This window comes from Panthera pardus, unplaced genomic scaffold (genome assembly GCF_024362965.1).
Source record: "Panthera pardus isolate Hobbes unplaced genomic scaffold, ASM2436296v1 HiC_scaffold_23, whole genome shotgun sequence".
Taxonomy (NCBI): domain Eukaryota; kingdom Metazoa; phylum Chordata; class Mammalia; order Carnivora; family Felidae; genus Panthera; species Panthera pardus.
Window position 1 is genome coordinate 5,668,108 of NW_026526799.1, and position 16,094 is coordinate 5,684,201.

General features: G+C 56.0%; 1 protein-coding gene and 2 long non-coding RNA genes across 7 annotated transcripts in view; 2 read left to right on the plus strand and 1 right to left on the minus strand.

Moving 5' to 3' along the window:
* ZNF710 (zinc finger protein 710) overlaps window positions 1-16,094 on the minus strand; it is a 69,568-nt gene that overhangs the window by 18,479 nt on the left and 34,995 nt on the right. The window lies entirely within an intron of this gene.
* Window positions 2,705-4,396, plus strand: LOC128772723 (uncharacterized). The gene is made up of 2 exons (XR_008416887.1): window positions 2,705-3,116; window positions 4,173-4,396. It is a non-coding gene; the product is annotated as an uncharacterized LOC128772723 (long non-coding RNA).
* On the plus strand, window positions 4,494-8,973 carry LOC109273454 (uncharacterized). Its single transcript, XR_002083061.2, has 2 exons — window positions 4,494-6,688; window positions 8,623-8,973. It is a non-coding gene; the product is annotated as an uncharacterized LOC109273454 (long non-coding RNA).

The following is a 16,094-nucleotide window of genomic DNA, read 5'->3' on the forward strand; positions in this document are numbered from 1 at the left end:
GGGTGGGGCCCTGGGGAGACAGTTCGGGGGCCAGTAGAGAACAGAGGATGGTCTCACTCCCATCGGGCATTCCCACCCCATGGCATCCGGCTCCGGCTTCTCTTTCTGCCCCCGTCACCAGCTGTACTGCTGGGGCTCTATGTGCGTCTGGGCCCCTGGGTCCAGAGAGGCTGAGCCTGGCGTGTGCGTGGCAGGTGGCTTCTCCAGGGAGGGCGATCCCAGGTGTAAGCACTCATGGACTTCAACTTGTGGCAAAACCGCCCTCCATTTCCCCGGCCGTCTCCCTCACTGAAGACTTAAAGGTAAATCCGCTCACGTCCCCAGAAAGGAAGAGGAAGCAGAAGCCAGAGCTGGAGTCTTGTGCAAACCTCGGGGCTCCTTGCCACAGTCTCACTTCTGCCAGCCCCGGGCCTCACTGGACTCAGCAGTGTGAGGCCCGCAATGAGGGAGCAGACAGGGGGGTGGGGTGCGGCGGCCAAGGGGGAAGTGTGTGAGTCTCCCTTTGTCTCAGCTTCCCCTTTTCTCCGTGGACAGATTTGCTGAGCCCGCCTCCAGGAGTCAGAGTGGCTGGGCCACCAACACAGTGCCACCGACCCACAAACCGCACGTACAGCGTGCCCGACCACTTCTTTTTACAGATGAGGAAAGGGAGGCCCAGGGAAGGGACTGGTCCAAGGTCACACAGTGAGAGGGCAAGGCAAAGACAGGTTGTGGCCCCAAGCCCACCCTCAGCCATGTGGCCTATAGGATAAAGTCCTCATGCCTTAGCTGAGTGCTCGGTGCTGTCCCCAGCCAGGCTCTGCCTGACCCTCCACTAAATCTTCCCGTACCTCTGCAGTGTGCACAAACACCTGTTTCCTACCTCAGGGCTTTTGCACAGGCTGACCCCTCTGCCAGGCCTGCCCTTCCCCTGCACTGAGTGAAAACCCCCTCATCCTTTAAGGTTCATCGCAGGCACCGCCTCCAGGGAAGCATTCCTCAGCCTGTGGGGCAGGGCGAGGGCCTCTTCCACAGCCTGAGACCCTCTGGTTAATTTTACTGTACATTTGGCCAGGCCGCGGTGCCCCGCTGTTTGGTCAAACACCCGTCTAGATGTTGCAGGGAACTATCCTGTGGGTATCATTAACATCATACAACCAGTTTACTTTAAGCAAAGCGGACTGCCCTCCCTAATGGGGGCAGGTCTCATCTGGTCAGCTGAAGCCTTAGGAGAACATCGGAGGTTTCCCAGAGAAGAAGGAATTCTGCCTCAAGACGGAATCCTGGAAATCCTGCCCAAGTTTCCAGCTTGCCAGTCTGCCCTGCAGATTTCGGACTTGCCAGCCCCCACAATTGGGTGAGCCAATTCCTTAAAATAAATCCCTCTCTCTCTTTGTATATATATATATATATATATATATATATATATATATATATATATCTCCATCCTACTGGTTCTGTTTCTCTGGAAAAGTCTATACGATCACGCTGATTCATAACTGTATGTTTATGATCATCTCCCCTACCAGACATCCCACCCAGAGGACAGTGACGGTGGGGGAACACGGTGGGCCCAGTGGGGGAGAGTGCTGACAGAAAGACACTGGGGTAGGCAGGCCAGGAGGAAAGAGCCCACGGTCACTGAGGGCTCTGGAATGAACGAATGAAGGAATGAGTGGGACCTGGGTGAAATCCTTGCCAGAGTTCCACAGATGCTTTGCTCTTCTCTGCCTCTATACCTGCCTCAACCTCAGGACAATCCTGCCTCTTCCACAGGGGGGGCCTCCAGGCTGCACAGAGGAGGCCTTGCTCAGAGTCCCCAGGGGTTCAGGCCCAGGAGCTCTGAGTAATTCTTACCTGGGACACCCTCGCAGGCAGGACAGTTCCTCCTGCAGACCTGTGGCAGCAAGGCCTGGTCTGAAAGCCCTTCCCTGTTTGGCCTCCCAGGCCTGGGGGCACCCAGACGCACCCACCTTGGGAGCCACACCTCTGCTTTACAAGCTGAGGGCTGAGGAGGGCCTGGCTGCCCTAGAGTGGCCACTGTGTGAGGCCCCCTCCTCCAGGGAGGCCACAGGGATCCCTAAATTCAAGAAAACAAGGGATGGAGCCCCTGTGGCAAGAGGGACAACCTTGGGCCCACTGTATCTGTGTGACCTCTCTGCCTCAAACTCTCCCAAGGGCAAACATCCTGGTTTCACAGGGTTCAAAGGCATCGTTTGATTAAGAGTGCCGGTGCCCGGGCCTTGGGTATCTGGGAATGGGGCCCGGGGAGCTATTTTTTTTTTTAAGTTTGTTTGTTTGTTTATTTATTTATGTATTTATTATTGTTACTTTTTTTTTTAGAGAGAGAGAGAGATACAGTGTGAGCTGGGGAGGGGTAGAGAGAGAGGGAGACACAGAATCTGAAACACACCCCAGCTTCCGAGCTGTCAGCACAGAGCCCGACGCGGGGCTCGAACCCACGAACCGCGAGATCGCGACCTGGGCCGAAGTCGGATGCTTAACCGACTGAGCCAGCCAGGCGCCCACCCTACCTTACTTATATGTAGAATTTAAGAAACACAACAAAGGGGGCAAAGGAGAAACAAAAAGAGAGAGAGACAGAAACCAAGAAACAGACTTCACGCTAGAGAACACACTGCGGGTCACCAGAGGGGAGGGGGATGGGAGGGATGGGGAAACAGGGGATGGGGACTAAGGAGGGCACTTGTGATGGGCGCGGGTGATGTATGGAGGTGTTGAATCACCGTATCGTGCACCTGAAACTAACGTGACACTGTATGTTAACTGTACTGGAATTAAAACAAACAGAGTACTCTACCTTCCTGAAGCTGTGACAAACCATCCCACGTGGGCTCCTTCCTCCCCCTCCCCTGTGGGCAGCTGCCTCACTCCCAGCCTGGGCCACCCCACACAGGCAGTTCACACAGGAGCCGGACCCACACTTTGGCCTGCTCCTCCCGTGCCCCAGATGGACTTAGGCGAAACGGGTTCCTCTTCTGGAAACAGGGCTAGGCACCAAGCCTCACAGCCTCACCCACAGGAGCAGACGTACAAGGAACTCACGAAGACCTGCCATTAGATGGAGTCAGGCCAGGACACGAGGGGGCAGAGATCCTGAGCAAGACTGGGGTACGGTGAGTGGGGGCTGGGGAGGAGAAGGAGGCTCCCCTCCAGAGGAGCGAGGCCCTGGTCAGAGATGGACTGAGGCACCTTCGGGAAGGCCCGGGGAGCCGCGGTCGCTGGATGGGGCCAGCCCCTGCTTCTAGCCTGGGGAATCCTGCCGACAGTCAACCCCCTTTGTCCTGAGGGAAGGCAGGTGGGTCTCTGATCCTTATAGAAATGAGCCTAAATACTAACCGGGCATCCGATGCACAAATTATGGGGGCAAATGCCAGGCCGCCTGCAGAGCTGCCCACAGGACACAGGGAAGCTTCCCCTTGATGCCAGTATGGGAATGATATGGTGTCTTTGATCTGAAGTCACCAGGCCCCCAGAAGCCGTGGGCCTTGCGTCCTCCTGGCTGACACCCCACCGGCTCCCTGGCCAGATGCATCTGTTTCTTTACCACAAAGCAGGAAAGATGGGTTCTCCCACAGCAGAACAGTGGTTCTGCTGATGGCCCTTGGCCTCGGCCACTTGGGCTGTGTACCCTCAATGCTGGCTTTGGAATCTTCATTGGCAAGGCTGGAAGGAACTTTGTGGACCCTCTTGTCCAATGCCAAAGTTTAGAGATGTGGGAACTGGGCCCCAAGCCCCCACCCCACAACGGACCCTGATTCCTGATACGTTTCTGTCCCACCACATCAAACACGGTGGCCACTCGTGCTCAGGCTCCCCCGCCAGGGCGTCTGCCTTCCATTGTCTGGTGGCGGTGAGGGTGGGCACGGTGGGACTGGGCAGCAAGGGATTCCCACCATTCAACCAGCCTGCAGGAAGTGTCCTGAGCTCTCAAGAGTTCGGCCTCACAGCTGCCTCTTGACCTTCAACGCTAAAACAATCCTGGCTTCTCACCTTGCCGAGAACCCCAGGCATTTCCACTGCTCCCACAATCAAGAGCAAACACCTCACCCAAGGGCTTAGAAGAACTTGCATGATTGGTCTCTGCCCCTGTGGCAACTTTACAGCGAGCGGCAAGTCCCCTTACTTATCACCCTCCAGACACGCGGCCTTTTTTCCATCTTCTTTAACAGACTTGCCTGAACACGCCTTTTCGCATGCCGTTCCCCGTGCCTGGAATGCTCTTCCCGATTTTTCACCTTTCAGCTCGCAGACCTTCCTCGGGAAGCCTTCCCTGACTCCCTCCGTGTCCCCAATCAGGTCTGCAGCCCCAACTTCTAAGAAGTTATATGTTGAATACTCTCCCTTTCTCTTCCTCGACCTTATTACAATTTTTAATGATATATTGATTTATACAGCTGTTGGCTTACTATCTGGAACTCCAGTTAGATGACAGACTACAAAGGTGGGGCAGGGAGCTTGTCTCTGTACCCCCCCCACCCCCCTCCCCGCTCTGCACTCCCATTATCTGCTGTATGTGCGCATATAGAATAAAGGTTGTCCTTTTGAGAACACCCATATTCAAATGCAAAGAAAAATAGAGGTCCCTTGCTGAGCCCCAGGTGGAACCACCCTCCTCCCCTGAGCCTTGACTTCCTTCCTTGAGCTTCAGGACCACCGTCTGTTCCCAGGGGAAGGGACAGCTGGCCTCCTGTTTCCGGAAGACTCCATGTCTTTCCTCCGATCCCTGAAGCAAAAAGCACATGTTGCCCTCCAAACGGCTACACTACGCTGGACCCGAAGATCACCAGCTTCACGTAACAGGGGAAAACAAACAAACAAAGATAAGAATCACAGCTGAAGGAACGGGCATTTACTGGGCCTGAGCTTCGTCACACACAATTTCTAGGCTTCCGGGTGGCCCTCTGGGGTTGGGAGGACCGTTTCTGTTTTACAGTTGTGGAAACTGAGGCTTGGAGAGAGGCAGGCCCCCCCTGCAGGGTGGGTGCAGCCGACTCCAGCTGGGTCTCCCCAGGGCCCAGGCCAGCCCTGGGCAGGGATGAGCTTTCCCGGGGCATGTGTTTTTCCCCTGCCAGCCTCAGTTTCTCCTCCAGGGCCTAATTCAGCCCTGGGAGCCCCTCGTGGCTTTCCTTCCTCCTCACCAGGCCCCGCCCTCACTGAGACCTCAGCTTTCTCCATCCCGTCTTCCTCTCCCTCCATCCCTCCCCTCCTCCTGTTTCCGTGGCAACCTCATCCTCCGCTCTGCCACTTGGTCCCGCGCTCCCATCTCGTTCTTTCCTCTTTCATCTCTCCCCTGAGCGCGGGGTAAGGTCCAAATGCCCCTCTGTCCTTTGCCTCTGGTCTCTCACCCCCTTTTTGCCGTGTTTTTACCTCCTTCAATGTTCTCTTGTCATCTCAGGGCAACGTTTATTTACCTCTTGCTTAAGAAAAAGGAAAACAGAAAAAGGAAGGAAGAAAGGAGGGAAAAGAAACCCCGTTTCACCAGCAGCCCTGGCCTCTCCATTCAGTCCCAGCCACCGTTCTCTTTCTTAGGTAGCCCCCAGACGCAGACACAGATGCAGACACATCCTAGAATGGGCCCCCTGCCTGCCACCACGCAGGCTCCTTTCTGGCCTCACCCGTGGAAGGGAGGAGGCAAAGGCACAACTCAGGGGGGACAGCCGTGAGGGGCCCAGGTGAGGGCTCACTGGGGGCAGGCACTCCAGGGGGCTGGGGGAGACGCCAGAGGCCTCCCCCCACCCACCCCAGGATGAAGCAAGGGCAGGACCTAGAGTTCGGGATAAGCCAGGTCCAGAATCCCTCCTCAGTGCAGCCCAGGGACCACCCCGCCCCCCTCGGCACACGGCAGGGGGGATGCCCAACATACCAGGCCCTCCCCCTCCACACAGGATGCTGGATTCATTCATTTGTCAAGATTCACTCTTCACCATAATCTTAAATTGCCTCTGAGATAAGGAAGTGTCCACTCTTGTAACCAGGTCTGCCCAGGGAGATGGGCATTTTAATTTTCACTTTACAGATGGGCAAACCGACGCTCGGGAGGGCTGTTACTTGTCCAAATCACACAGCCATTAAGAGGTAAAGGGGGGCTTTGAATGGATTATAATCATGTTTTCCCCCTTTTAACGTCCCTTCTTCCCATGTTCCCAGGAGGGGCAGGTCAGGCCGCCCCCTGGCCCAGCCCCCCTGACCTTCTTTCTACATTTCTGTGTTTAATCTGGAGTGATCAGAAATGACAGGAGAAACAAAGAGATTTACCACAGAAATTACAAGCAAGCCGATTATCACTGTGGCCCCAGCGTCTCAAAGCGACAGACAGAATAGAGGGGCTGGTGGAAAATGGTATTACTCCCCTGTGAGACAAGAGTCACATGGAGAAAAAGAGGTCCTGGGTCTTTGGGAGCCCCGCAGGCTTGTGAGCATCTATGGGAGCTGTGACCAGTTCCTGGACCAGGGCATTAGTCCTGGTATCGGTCCCCTAAGCCCTGGGACCAAGCTGCAGGAGCAGGTCCTGGTGGCGGCCTACCCTATCGGCTGCAGCTGGCAGGGCCTGGTCACAGAGGTGTCAATGACACAACTCAGCTTCTCCACCGAGGCTGGCTTAGCACCTCAAGAACCCCACGAGCAAGACCTAAGGAGGAAGACCTAGGAAGGGAAGGACAGGTTTCGGCTCTGCAGAGGACCAGAGGTGAGGAACCTGGCTCTCAGTCCGGCAGGTCTGGCTTGCACCCCTGTCTCTGCCACTTATGAGCTGCGTGGCCTGGGGCAATTTCCTTGTGAGCTGGAGTAGGCGTATGGACAGGATCTACCTCGTGCCAAGGTTCTTCCTTCAGGTCAGGCTTGTCCCGGATGAGATCATGTATCGAAAGCATGGAATCCTGATAACAGAACCTGCTTTACAGAGGAGGAAACCCGGGCACAGAGAAGTTGAGCCACCTGTGCAAAGTCCCCAGATACGCCCAAGAAAGCTGGAGTTTGGGTTTCCGCTCTTGGGTCTCACTCAAATGCTCGTGCTTTTAAGGTCAAGGAGACCAGGGAGATAGAATTTGACAATACGGCTGGGGCACAGGAAGGACTCAGTTTCTAGGAGCTCTCATTCTTACTCTTTCTATCCCCATCCACTCTGTTGGGGCCAGGCCAGTGCCGGGTGCTGGGGGGACCCAAAGATCCCCACTCTCAGGGACCTCCCGATTTGGTGAGAAAGACAAGACGAAGAACTACGAAACAGTAGAGCAAAGCAGCAGACAGGAAATAAGCAGTAACGTGCGGGGCACCACAAAAGGGACAGAGCTACTTTGCTTTTTTCTCCATTTCCACCTAAGGGGTCAGGAACATTTTTCCTTGTAAGCTGGCCCTTCAGAAGGCGGCCACAGACGCTCAGGGAGTGGACCACAGAGCCGGCCGCATCCCAACACGTTGGTTTGCGTGCGTGCCCATCCCCTCATCTGCGACAACCATCTCCCCGGGCTGTGGGCAGGTTTAACTGAGCCTACCAGCCCAGTGAGCTTGATCCCTGGTGCTCAGGACACAAAGGTCGGCGGTGGCGGGGGGCGGGGGGGGGGGGGGCTGGGGAGGCCCAGAGCCGGGTAAGGCTGAAATGCAGGAGAGCCAAAGAGGGCCCGGCCAGCTGGAGGCCCAGGATGGAGGAGGGGAGAAGAGCAGCGGGCAGAGAAGGTGCGGAGGGGCGAGGATGGGGGAGGAGCGGGGCCTGGGCCCAGAGCCCTCCTCTTCTTTCTCACAGCAACCCGTGTGAGTCGCCCCAGGGACTCCATCCCGGCAGAGCCCCTGGCACGCCTGCCTGCTGATGCCCATGCCGTAATCAACATTTATTTTGCAGTCACCCACACGCCCGACTCGAGAACAGATTTATGCCAGGAGAGGAGGGAAAAAAAAAAATGCCTCTCTCATTCACGTAATGCCTCCCTGTATCTCCTGGGGGGAGGGACAGCTGGTGCAACACTTAGGCTGACAGTGTGCGCGCAGACATCAGGCACACACGCCGTCCACACAGGCTGGGATCAGCGGCAAGCCGGAGCAACTTGCAACTCTGTTCTCTCCTTAGTCACCTTCACGCAGCGAGTTGGGGGACAGGACCCACGCGAGGAGTGGCAGCCCATGTGCATACTTGAGGACCCCGCGGACTGGCCCGGGCGGGGGGGGAACACACGCACAGGGCGGGTGGAGGGAACCCACAGTGCAGCTGTGAGATAAGAAGTCAGGCGAGAGACTGGCAGGGAAGGCAGGTCGGGCATCCCAGCCGGGTGCTGCTGGGTCCGTACGGTACCGGGAGCTAACGGGGCGCGCCCCGGGGGGCCTCATCTACGGGCTGGAGGAGAGGTGGGGGGGAGTCCTGGAGGACAGGGAGAGCCAGGAGAGGGGCCTGGAGGCCAGGTCCCCAGAGGGGGGCGGTTCCACAGACTCAAGAGGAGGTGTCCCAAGCGGCCAGCACAGCCCAAGCGGGACCCGGGTTCCTCTTCAATCCAGATCGCTTCAGAGACCTCATCTGCGTAGGGAGGGCCCCAGGTGCTGCAATTCAAACGCATGTGGGGCCGTGACCCAAGGGCCAGAGTGATTTTAGTGGAGGTGACAATTATAAAATGAGCAAATATCTGCCTTCCCCAGAGGTGCTTGTGGTCCAGGTTGAGGATGACCGCTGTCCCTGCTGTTGGGAGTCAGCCTAAGGGGGCGGCAGTCAGCCTGGCCACCGCCTGCGTCATCTCTCAGAGCCTCAGTTTGCCCAACTGTAAAATGGGGATGCCAGCTGCCTGTTCCACAGAATGATGGAGAAGATTAAAAAAGAATTGAGTCAGGGCGCCTGGGCAGCTCAGTCGGTTGTGCATCCAACTTCGGCTCAGGTCACGATCTCACGGATCCTGAGTTCAAAGCCCGCTTCTGATCCTCTGTCCCCCTGCTCTCTCTGCCCCTCTCTGCTCACGTTCTCTCTCTCAAAAATGAACAAACATTAAATACATACATATATATAACTGAGTGAAAGCACCTGGCACACGGGGCTGGAATTTGGTAAATGGTGATTTCTTGGTTTCACCAAAATATATGTACAAGATATGTACACACACAAGGTGAATCACCTAGGACCCTAGAATATTTGGCATATACTTATTACTACTAAAAATATGCTCTTACCACTCCCATGAATGAGCATGACCACTTGGAAAAAACAGCTGCGATTCTGAGGAAGAAAAAGTAGCCAAATCAGGTGCACAGGGAGAGAGGCTGGAAATGAACCCGACCTTATGGAAGATTCTAGCTTAGTTGTCAGTCCACAAAGGAGCCCCCGCTTGCTTGGGGTTGGACATTCCCGACCCCATGCCTGTAGGGCCATGAGGGTCCCTCGGGGCCCAGGACGTAGCGTGGAGCCCTGGAGAGGCAAGAGTGTCTTTCCTGGCAGGATGTGGAAGCTGTCCTCATAGATGCCACACATCGTCTCTTCTGTGGAACCCATCAAGGCGGCTCAAAAAAGGCCAAATTCCCGAGGCACTAGGGTGGCTCAGTCAGTTAAGTGACCGACTCTTGATTTTGGCTCAGGTCATGATCTCAAGGTTCATGGGTTCGATCCCCACATCGGGCTCTGCTGGCAGCAAGGAGCCGACCTGGGATTCTCTCTCCCTCTCTCTCTCTCTGAAAATAAATTAATAAACTTTAAAAAAAGACCAAATTCTGAAACAAACCACAAAACTCCACTCTCCTCACAAGTATAGCCTGCTTCTGGGGCCCCCGGGCACCTTCTCAGTCTCTAACAGCTGGGATGACCCACCGTCCACAAACACAGCCCCGGGGGGGGGTCACAAGGGGAAGGGAGAATTCGAGAATGAGATCCCCTGTGCTTCGCCCGATTCCCTGAAACGAAAATGCCCGAGAAGTTTCTCGTGTGAGAACCACACGAACTCACACGTGCACAGGCCAGGGGGCAAGGGTCACCCTGCTCCCCACGCTGCAGCAAGGCCTGGCTGGGCAGCGTCCCAGCTCAGAGCAAGCGCTGCCTCCGGGAGGCCTGGCGCAGTCCCTCCCCCAAACGCCCCCAGATCTGGGCGCCAAGCACATGATGGAACACAAGCTCGTCGGGGACTCAGGCCGGGGAGTGAACTCGCCCGCTCACGCAGGCACAGCCCTCTGCAGTTTACAAAGCCCTCCCAGGCACAATGCCATTGGATCCTCCCTGCCGGGTGCCGATCTGGCTGGCATCTGTATGGGCATCTCCTCCACTGGACAGATGGGGGATGACGACCCTGATGTTAGCAGACCGGCTGGCGGGTGTTGGTGCCCGCCGGGGCCAACTCTACGCGCATTACCTAAGTCAGTACTGACCACTGTCTGTGTGCACCATCACCCCCACTCTACGGATAAGGAAACTGAGGCACGGAAAGATTAAGAACATCTTTAGAGCAGTGCTCCCCGTGACTGCCTCCATATTGATGCCTGCAGGAAGCATTTAGAAGCTTTTACAGCAACTTCAAGTTGCCAGGATGGGGCGCCTGAGTGGCTCAGTCGGTTAAGCGTCTGACTTTGGCTCAGGTCATGATCTCACGGTTCACGGGTTCAAGCCCCACCTCGGGCTCTGTGCTGACAGCTCAGAGCCTGGAGCCTGCTTCGGATTCTGCGTCTCCCTCTCTCTCTCAGCCCCTCCCCCGCTCACACTCTGTCTCTGTCTCTCAAAAATAAATAAACGCTTAAAGAAAAAAAAAAAAAAAAAGGAAATAAATTGCTAGGACATCCAGGCAGGGTTGAAAAGGTGTCGGTCTGTGAGGATTACAAATACTAGTAGTTTTAAAAGTAGAAGCAGTCACGTAGAGCCCAGACGGGTTTCTGAAGGCCTGAGTTCAGTCTGGCCTCTGCTCCTTCCCAGAGGTGTGATTATTCCTTTTCTCTCTCTCTTCTTAAAAATTTTCAATGTTTATTTGTGAGAGAGACAGAATGTGAATGGGGGAGGGGCAGAGAGACAGAATATGGATGGGGGAGGGGGAGAGAGGGAGAGAGAGAGAGAGAGAGAGAGAGAGAGAGAGAGAGAGAGAGAGAGAGAATCTGAAGCAGGCTCCAGGCTCTGAGCTGTCAGCACAGGGGCCGGCGTGGGGCTTGAACTCACGAACTGTGAGATCATGACCTGAGCCGACTGGGCCACCCAGGTGCCCCATATTCTGTTTCTCTTTACTAAACTGGGGTGGTTCTGACAGCACCTGCTTACAAGTTAACAAATTCAAGGTGCTCACAGAAGAACCTGCCACGCCTATTTGCTACTATAATTAGCACCTGGCAACCTGCTGGGGGCCATACTGTTGGTCACTGGAGGTGCTGTGGCCCTTGATGTAGCTCTTGACCATCAGCTCCTCTGCTGTCCTGGTAGCTGGGGGCCCATGAAACATGCCTGCCTCCGAAAGCCTTTCCCCAGAGGCAGACCCTTACCCCTGCCCCCTGCCCCCCACCCCCAGGATCTGCTCCCCTTTCATCTCTAGGCCAGGGTGGCTGTGGGGGCCTTAATAGGGTGTGAGATGTTCTTGCCCAAACCGGAAATACCTGACGGGCAGCCAGCACCCCTAACTCCTGCAACCTCCAGGTTTGCCAGCAGGTGTCTTGAGAAGCAGGTGGGGTCAGGGAGAGCAGTGGTGGTGGCCTCCCCGCCTGGCCCCAGTCTCACATGTCTCTCTGCAGCGGGGACAGCACCTGCCCCCCAGGCATCTCCGTCCTTCCCCGGAGTACAAATCCCAAACTTTCCCAGATAACCACATTCCTTGCTACCTTTCCCCGTCGTCCCCCAGGCCCACGGGGAGGACACAGCCCGTGCTCCAGGCACGTTTCCTAAATAAACCACCCTCCAAGGGGTTCGGGTGGACCTCCCCGAGCCCCTCCCTCCACCTGGACCCCGGCCGCTCCTGCTTACGCCACCCTCCCCGTCCGCTGCTGACTTGTCCCCTCTACCTTGCTCCACAGACGTGGCTGGAACCCTGTCTCCATCTTCCTTGGGAAGGAGACCACCCCCTTCCCTCAATACCCTGTGCCCTCAGCGGGTAGGGGACGGGGTCCCGCTGGGAATGCAACTTTCCGTTCTACACAGCCCTTGGCTGTGTGCTGTGCAGTAACCATTAAAACATCTGCTGAGGACAAATTCAGTTCACACTTCAACAAACATTTATGCGGCATCGTCCGTGGGCCAGCTGTGCGGGGCGCGGCAGAGGACACACACAGAGCTCGCCCTTGGGAGTCACCCCCTCGCCCAGGCCTCCACTTTGGCCTCTCGGCTATGCCAGCACCCTTGCTCTGCATCGTCCAGGCCACCCACACCCCAGGGCTCCTTCCCAGAGACGCCCGTGTCCCCCGGGGTGTCCTAGCCGGCTGCAGCCCCTGGCGGTGCCCAACTTCTTGCCTTCTCTCTACCCCCCAAACAGGGGGTCAGGTCCTCTACCCCCTCTTGGACCCCTGCTCTCTGTTTCCCCCACTGGACGCCATAGGTGACCACTTCCAAACACAGAGGATCCGGGGCTTTTCCCTGACCAGGCAGCAGCCCTGCATCTTCCCTGGGCTCCAGGCCGCTCACGGCTTCCCTCTACCTCTGTTCCCTCAGCTCAGTGGCGTCCGCTTTCCCATCTTCCCAGGGCTTCCTCCGACTCTCCCCTCCGTGCTGACATCACTCAGCCTACACCTCTCCTCCCTGTCCCCCCCCCCCCCCCCACGCTTCCTGGGTGTCGAACCTTCTGTCAACCATCCCTCTAAACTCCAAGGATCCTCCTCTCCAGTTCCGGTTTCCCAGTCTCCTCTCCAGGACTCCAGGTCCAGCCGAAGCAGGGTCCCTCGCCTCCGGGGGCCGAGGCCACACCGGACAACCGTGGCTCCGTGTGGAACCCGGCCCTTTTTCCGACGCTCAGCCTACGCACCGCGTTCCCATGGCCTCCACCGGGCCCTCCCTTGCAGGAGAGCGAGGCTCCCACAGAGCAGGGTGGTTTGGTGGGGAGGGGGGTCCGCATCCACCTCGGACCTTGACCCTCACGTCAAGGCCGCCCCTAGGGCCAGGCAGAGAGGGAGCAGGTCCCCAGGGTTATGTCTGAATCCTGCACAAGGCAGGACCAGGCCAGCCCCTGGTGACAGACTCTCAGGACTTCCCAGTGAGAACCATCTGCCCGTGAGTGGCTCCCTCTGGTCTGGCGGAGCCTCTTTTCCAAACACCCTTCCCTCTCGGAGTGGGAGCCTGGAGGAAACCATGTCCCGCACGGGGATCTTTTTTTTTTTTTTTTTTTTTTTTTTTTTAACACATTTGGAGCCACGGAGGAAAATGAACACATTCACATTCTCTCTGCTCAAATAAACCGACTTCTCTGTTCGTTCTCTCCCTTGAAAACAGAAGCACTATTCAAAAAGAGAAAGAAAAAAGAAGAAAGAAAGAGGCAACAAGAAAAGAAGTGAATAGAAGAGGAAGAAGGGGAAGGAGGGCGGGAGGAGAGCGTCCCCGAGGGAGCCGGCAGGGCTCAGAATGAAAGGCAGAGCGTGAAGGGAAGGAGAGCGCACAGACAAAGCAGGAGAGAAAGACAGGAGCTTTGAAAGGAAGAGTGTTCCTCGTGAATACGGCGTGCAGGGGAGAGGGAGCACTTGAAAAGGAGCAGCCGAGGCAGTGACCCCTCATTCACACTCGGTGCCAATCACGGCGACAATGCAGACCCTTTCTTCTTTTCTCCTTCTCTCCTTTCTGGGGAGAAAGGGAGGGAGGGAGAGGCTGAGAACTGCAAGTTAATTCCTAAAAATACAAAAAATAAATTCAGTTCCACTGGAGAAGCATCAAAGAGTGGCTTGAAAGGCTTTCCCCGAAACTCACTACACCCGCGAGGGAAGTGCTCCCTCTCGGGGAGCGGGGGCACAGGCCGGTGGCCATCGGCTTTATTCCGGGGTCGGCCTCCTCCCATTGGGTCCTGGGTAAGCCAAGGTGGAGAGGGGCCCCGGGCTGTGGACACTGTCGGGGAGGCCCGGTCTCCGCGGGCGGCTTGGCCCTCGTGGTGGAGAGCTGGCTGAGAGCTGAGGGCCCAGGCCCAGGGCGACAGAGGAGGGTCTGCGCCGGGCAGCTGTTCTGGCTGGATGCTGGCCTGGGCTGCACAGCCGTGCAGGAGGCACATGCTACTTGTGGAATGAATGACACTGGCGGCTCGGGCATGGGGCACCCTCTCCAGGGACGGCGCCAAGGAAGCACTGCTCAGGCCTGCTCGGGTCAGGCCTCGTTCTGGGAGGGTGAGAGGCGGGTGAGTCGTTTTCATTAGCCGCCGGCGGTGGGATCACTGTATTTACAAGGGAGGGGCCTCCGTGGACACATCACAGATCAGCACTTTCCTGAGTTAGCCAAGACCCAAACACTGCAAGGTATACGGGTGCCCCAAGAAGCCCAGGTCCTGGGGCGCCTGGGTGGCCTAGTCCGTTAAGCGTCCGACTCTAGGTTTCGGCTCACGGTTGGTGAGATAGAGCCCCACGTCGGGCTCTGTGCTGACAGCCTGGAACCCGCTTGGGATTCTCTGTCTCCCTCTCTCTCCTCCCCTCTCCTGCTCGCACACACACTCTTTCTCTCTCTCAAAATAAAGATTAAAAAAAAAAAAAAAAGAAAAAAAGAACTCCGGGTCCCTCTTTCGGAACAGTCCGAGATCTGGGCTTCTGTCCTTCCCTCCTCCCTGCGGTCAGACATCAGTAACGACTCACACCTACTGTGTGCTCAGCTCCAGGTAACCCAGCGCACAGGACTGTCCCTACTTGCACACAGTCCTCAGTCTAGTGACCAAATGGCTCCCAAGATGTCCCTCTGAGATCACAGGTGAAGGCCCCTGGTCCCCCTGTCTTTGTCTTTCCTCGTCTCGCTCTCTTCCTGTCTTTCAATACTCATGGAGTCATGACGAAACCCAAAATGGGGTCACCTTTACGCAGAGGTTCCCTTTTCCCTTCTGATCATCCAGACGCTTGGATAATGAGAAATGCCTGGGAACAGAGAGGCTGGGCGCGGGAAGACTGATTGGTTTATTGACTGATTGATTGAGCGAGCCTCCATCTCACTTCTCCACTGAGCCATCAGTCTGTGCCGAGCTCAGTGGCGTGGGCTGGGATTAGAGAGTGACAAGGACCAATCAGAGGCCCTGAGATGCTTGAGGCCAATCTAGTAGGGGGTGGGGGTGGGGTGCACCGCAGAGCTGGGAAAGGAAACCCTGCCTTTGCTAGCTTCATCTGGGAAGGGCTGTTCAGTTGGAACGGGCCCAGAAAGGCCTCCAAACCCAACAAGGAAGCCGAGAGAACAGGCACCGGGAAAATGCAAAGGAGCGCAGGGTCGGAAATTTCACTGAACCGCCAGGAGCATATAATTACTCTTGCATTTCAATCCAACAGATGCAAATTCCAACAAATATTTATTGAGCGCCTGCTATGTGCCAGCCAGCTCTTGTGCATTTCTAGGGAGGAGGCAGTGAACCTGACCAAGGCTTGCCCTGGAGAACTCACGCTCATGGTATATAGGGGGCGCGTCAGGCAATGAAACAGGTGATTACAATTTAGGGTGAGGGGGCTGTGGGCGCCCTGAGGAGGGGCAGCCTCGGGGAGCTGGGGGTTCAGAGAAGCCTTTACAGAGGAGGGGGCATCGGGTTATTGTAATACGTTCACATGAACTAGATTTTCAGTTGTCTTGAGAAAGCTTTAAAGAATTTCACCGGCGGGATACCCCAGTGCCTAGGAAAAAACCAGAATTGATCAATGAGCTATAGATAAAAACACCTGATAGATGTTTTCTCAATCCTTTGGTGTACTGGGAAGAATGAGTAATAGACCCAGAAAACCAAGCTGCCGAGAACAATAATTAACTTTTTTTAAAGAAGAAATAGAGCTCAGCGCTCGGCTTAGCCGTGAACAGTATGAACATTGTGAGTTTAACCCCAAATCGTGATAGAACGATATTGGCAGGAAAGGCAAGAACATGGAAGCAACAGATAATGTCCCAAATTGCTAAATGGAGAAGTGGTAGGATAAACACAGTCTTTCAAAATATGGAGGTGAACAACAGGAGAAATATGAAAGAGCTGAGAGACTGTTTATGGGTCTGGAGGGCTGGGGTGGGCAAGGAGGTGGGTGGG